The sequence below is a fragment of the Pteropus alecto genome, unplaced genomic scaffold (genome assembly GCF_000325575.1).
Source record: "Pteropus alecto unplaced genomic scaffold, ASM32557v1 scaffold288, whole genome shotgun sequence".
Lineage (NCBI taxonomy): Eukaryota > Metazoa > Chordata > Mammalia > Chiroptera > Pteropodidae > Pteropus > Pteropus alecto.
Window position 1 is genome coordinate 3,765,617 of NW_006442124.1, and position 6,000 is coordinate 3,771,616.

Genomic DNA, 6,000 nt, shown 5'->3' on the forward strand with positions numbered 1-6,000 from the left:
ATAGTGACCTCCTGGGCAGCAGATAGACTTTGATTTACGATACCAATTCAGGAAGAAGCAGAAGACAGATACATATTTTGGCTTCAGGAACTCCTTTGAGGCTTATAGTCATAATTGACAGTTATTTTCACTCTTGTCCCAAACTGCCGTGAGAGAGTCCTCCAGCTGGCTAGGGTAGGTTGGAATCACTATTTATGAAGGATCCAGTACCCAAGGGTGTCCTGACCTAGATGGACCAGTGGAGGGTGGATTGATAGTCCCAGGATGAGCCTATTGAAAGAGTGGAAGCAGAAAGGTGTCAAGGCAAGGGTCCGCACGTGGTTTGGAGTGTGGACTGCCCGTGCAGTGTCCAGATGGCACTTCTGTCATCACCTTCCTGCTTGTCCTGAGATTTCCCGGACAAATCTTGTTTTGCTGGTCCCTTGCCTCTTTGCACAGACAGCAAAGGGTATTAAAAGTCAGTCATTTTTCAGTTGTGCGACTGCTCATTTATTTGCACTAAATGTGCCTTCGTTTTTCATAAACAGCGCCGCTGAATTAGTGTAGAGCTACCCAGCCCTTTGCACAAGGCTTATGCCCAATGCCACTAAATCATGTTTCTAAGAGCTATATGTGTCCATCTTTTCTCCCCAAGTGCATCACAAATTAAAATCTTAAAATTAGAATCTTTATATCGACTGAAACAATCACATTTCTAAACAAGCATTTTTGGTACTAGTATAGTTTTGTCTTTCGTTTCTATGTGCTAACTGGTTTATAACTTAATTTTCTGCCATTGCTACTGCTCGGTACCAGAATGCCTAAATAATTTCTTAAGACCAAAGTTAAGAACTGAGAGGATAGAAAAGCTTGAACGTATTCTTTTAAAATACTAGTTTTCAATAAATACGAGTTGAGTTTTGGCCATTTTCTCACTACAATCCAGTGTTAGCTTTATTTGTTGTTGGTGTAATTAATAGAATCATTTCAGTGCTAACACCTTGCCAGGATGCCAGCTGCTGTCCTGTGAAGCGATGTCCATCATCCAGACATTAGAGCTCCTGCCCAAAGCCAAGCATGGTGGAAGTACCAAGATGTCACTAGCCCTGTGACTTTAGGCAAACACATTCTCTGAATGTGTTTGCTCTCGAGTAGGTGGGGCTGGTCTCCATCTACTTAATTCCCAGGGTTGAGTGAGGATCAGCTGAGGTAGAGCACTTGATGAACTTTGTGTGAAGTAAAACACCACAGGCATACATGTCTGTGTGGCACGTAATCTACCCGACCTTTTTCCTTATTTTTTGGAACTCAGTGCCTCGTTCTCCACAGGCTTCCTCGGGCACCCCACTGCAAAGCTCCAGCTCCATCAGCCCCTCCGTGGGGTTCTTACCTAGCACTTAGAGCCAACCCACCCCTGCTTTTAGAAATTAGACTCTTCAGGCAATTGAAGAGATGCAGCTCCGACAAACTCATTTTGAATATCCATCAGAAGCCGTATTGGGTATTATTCAGCACTTACTTTGCTGGCCTACCTCCGGTAGTTGACAAATTCACCCCATCGCCCTAAATATAATCCTCCCTGGAGAGGGAAACATCTTGTTCTCCTTGGGAAGGGTGGGGTTGAATACCCTCCGTGTGTCACGTGAGGAAAGCCTTAAACTCCTCAGCCTGAGCTGGTAACACAGTGGCCACTGAGTACTGGGCAAAAGTTGAGTAAGGCAACCGATGTCCAGAAAACCTTTGCCCCTGTCTTAGCTCAGGCTTCATTAACAAAATACCGTAACGTGGGTGGCTTAGGAACAACATTTATTTCTCACAGTTGTGGAAGCTGAAAGTCCAAGGTCAGGGCAGCAGTCAGGTTCTAGTGAGAACTGTCTTCCTGGCTGCAGTGTCCAACTTCCTGTGTCCCCACATAGTGGAAAAAGCCAGCTAGCTGTCTGGCCTGTTATCAGAGCACTAGTCCCATTTGTGAGGGCTCTGCCCTCATGACCTTATCATCCCCCAAAGGCCCCACCTACTCATAACATCACCTTGGGCATTAGGTTTCCATATATGAATTTGGAGGGGGGGTGCAAACATTCAGTTCTTAACACCCTCTCCTTAACAGCTAGTGTCCCCCAGTGCTGTGAGGAAGCTGGCCATTGCTGTTCTAAATACAATTCTCTCACAGACCTAGAGATGTTGCAGTCCCAGCTGTGAGCAAATGCTCCTCCATGCAGTTTCTCGACCACTTGGATTCCCATTTGCGGGGGGGCAGGAGGCAGTCACTTACAGTTTTAACATGCTCTCTGCAGATTACGATGCAGGCTGTTGGGCCTGCACCAGGGCTACTAGTCTAGTCTACTTGGAACTTTTGGAGAATCACCTGTCCCACCGCCCTGTGCACATTCTCACCTTACTGACAACATATACTTTCTATAGCATGTTCTTTCTTTGGGTCGTAGAGAGAAATATCTGATCCTGAACGCTAGAATGGTCTTTACCTTTAATAGTCCTCATCTGCCTTAACTTCCATTTGGATTTCTCATGTCTCAGCTACCAGTCATACAAGCTAACTGGAAGCACTCATTGTGCTCCATCTTTGAAGGATTCTGTTACTTGACAGTAAGTTATTGCTAGAGATGGATGAGCCCAACGACAGCTGGTACAAAAGCTCACTTTGACAGTTTTTAAAATGTGTGACCTCTTCCCCGGGAGGGTTAGGGGTGGGCATTTGGCCAGCTCTTGGGCTTGGGGATCAGGTTCTTCAAAGTCAGAAACCAGAGGCCTAGATCCTTGTCCTCGAGCTCCTGCTGGTGGGTGAGGGCAAGAACAGGTCATGGCCAGGGGAACCTGAAGTCCAAAGAGGCATTAGTCCAACCTTCATGGTGATCAAACCCGTTAAATTTGGTGTTGCCCTGGTCCAAGCCTGGGCTCTGCCGGTCATCAGCCATGTGACCTCCACCAGGTTCCCAAACCTCGGTGCCTTAATGACCTGGTGCAGAGCTGCACATTTTGCATAGCTATTTAAGGCTGATATTGCAGTTGTTAGAGATTATATATTTAGAGAAGGTTGGCTGCTTTGCATACTAATGTAAAATGCTTAGAACTTTGTACAGCTTTTAAATGATCTTAATGCAAAGGGAAAAAATAGATTCATATGCTAAATTATTATCTAAATGAAGCCTAGTGATCCCAGTCTGCCAACCACATAGGCCTATTGAACCGTAGAGACACAGTATTGAAAAGATTTCAACCTAGAACTCCATCTAGTCGCAGATGGGATTCAGATGCTAGCAGAATGCATTTCTCTAACGACAAGCAGTTCCTTTCCAGAGCCGTCATTAGCAGAGAATAATAACACAAGGCATGGCGTGGAAGTAATGGAACCAACGAGAATATTTGCCCAACTAGAACATAGATGTCGAAATAGCATCCAAATCAGGTTAATTCACCACAGTAGTATCATTAGGTGTTGGAGGCTTAGAGATGATATCTTTGATAAAAGTGCTTTTGCACCTTTGGGAAAAGTCTACCCACACTGTGGGGGAGCCTTTGACTCTTAGTAGTAAATCTTTAAGGGTTGTTTCTTTTTTTCTCTTTCTTCCCTTCTTTCTTTCTTTCTTTCTTTCTTTCAATTCAAGTGGGGATAGTGATGCAGGTTACAAAACTATCTAGAAATCATTTTGAAGAATTGGAGACATTTGTATTTTTTTCTTCACACTTTTTATTTGCCAGTTTTTCTACAGTAGGTATGAATTATCTGAATGAAAACTACATAGAAAAAATCATATATTTTAAGGTACATGGAACAAAACAATAAAAATCAATGCTCAATTGGTTGTATTGGTAGAAAAATATTTAGGAGAAAGATTTCTGCTGCTAACTTTGCTTGGTTTCCTGGTGATATTAGAAATTAATTTTATCTTTAGTCAATATTTTCATCAAAAATACCTATTAAAAACATGTTTGCCAAATTAAAAAATGTAAGGAAGCCAATTAACAGCAGAACAGATGTTGTAGAATACTGAATTCATAATTTAGATCATCAAAATTTCTTCAGAAATGTCTCAGTAAAACCTACCCTGACCACGCTGATCCCCCTTATTCTGTTTTGGATTTTCCCCCATAATACTTATCGATTGCTAACATACTGGATAATTTGCTTATTTATTATTGTTATTATTTACTATCTGTACACACACACACACACACACACAGAGCTAGAATTATTTTCTGCAAACATTAGGATATTTGTTTTAACTGGTGTAACCCAAATAAACCAGTGTTTGCAGCATAATAGGTACTCAATAAATATTTGCTTAATAGCACTGAATGAATCAACCTGAGAGAAAAGAACTGTATGCTTTGAGTCCTTTTGGATCTGAAAATGCCCTTATGTTGCCCTTGAAAAAGAATGCTTTGCTTGGCTGGATGTGGTTCATGTATCACTTTCTTTCCTTTCAAAATCCTAAATTAAGTTCTGTCTTTTTGGCATTTAATCAAACCAGCCCTACTTCCATCTGCACACTATCACTCTCCTCACCTACCTCACTTGCTCCTGCCTTCTCCTTTAGCACCCCCACACTTCACTCCAACGCCACACCACCTTCTTCCTTCACAAGGTCCTTCCCTATCCCCAGTACATAATTTCCTATTCTCAACCACCAAGAATTTAGTCTCTTTTTTTATTGCATTCTGCTTTACTAAATAGTAACTTTTTTTTTTTTTAAATAAGATTGGTTTACCTTTAATGCCCAAACAAGATTTGGATAAAACGAGAAATGAGAAATAAGCTAATCTCAATTATTAACATATATTCAAAAACAGAGCAAAACATATAAAGCAATATAACTAAATAGTAGCTTTTAACTGCACTGCCTGCATGTAATTTCTTCCCACCCTCGCCCATCCATCCTTCCTAAACCTCTGCTTTCATCTCATCACTTAACCGCTAGGAAGGCTCATGGGCTCGATCCTGTCCACCAGGGAGAGACATGAAGTCTAGACGCTGGGCTCCTCACATGCTCAGTTCCTCTTTGAACCTCGGTTTCCTCGGAGTCTTCTCATCAAAACTGTTCTCGCCGTTTCACAAACAGGCTCAGCCGGGCTTCTCTGTTTGCTCACCCCCTTCTGCAGCCATTTTTGTGACAGGAGCAAGTTCCTCTGCCCATGAAGCCCTACCGTCCTGGACGCTCCATGGAGCCCATATCCTCTTTGATAGCCCCACGCCTTCTCCGGAAGACCTAAGGCATTGATCGGGCACCTGGGCTGTACTTGATCTTAGCTGGCCCACTTCTCTGGTGTCCATGTATATTTTTTCTCTCCCATCAGACTATCAACAATTCTAGATTGAAATTGCCTTTATTTTTTTTTTCAGGTCAAATATGGTTCAATATTGGTAATTTCGTATGACTCAACCTAAAAACTTTTCTTAAAGTTCTGTACTTAGTAGATACTTAACAAATATTTGTTGATTTGAATTTAAAAAAAAAAATAGAGATCTTATAAAATAAGAAGAAAACATCTTTTTCTAATTACATTAAAGTTAAACTAATCCCACATTAAAACACTAAAAAGGAAATCTTGGCATAATGAAACATTTGCTATAAAGAGTGTATTCTAGGTTCCAGTGGAATCTCGAATTGCCCTGAGTTTGCACAAGCAGGCCTTGGAGGCGACAGACGCTCTGGCTCTCGTGACTCCATCCCTGATTAAGACCACATGTCATCTGAAAATGAGCCAGGGTCTCATTCAGTAGAGTTGTTATTTCTTGACTATCTAAATAATCTACTACAGAGCTTCTGGAAAATCCCTCAAAGTGGATACCACATGTGGTCTGTGGTTAACAGTTTTTAATTGTGGCAAAATTTTTGTGCCATGAAAAACTGTGCCACAATTTTTCTTAGTTATGGCAAAGTACACATAATAAAAAATATCATCTTGATCACTTTTAATTGTACAGTTCGGTGACATTCAGTACATTGACACTGTTGGGCAACCATCACCACCATCCAACTCCAAAACTTTTCATCTTACAAA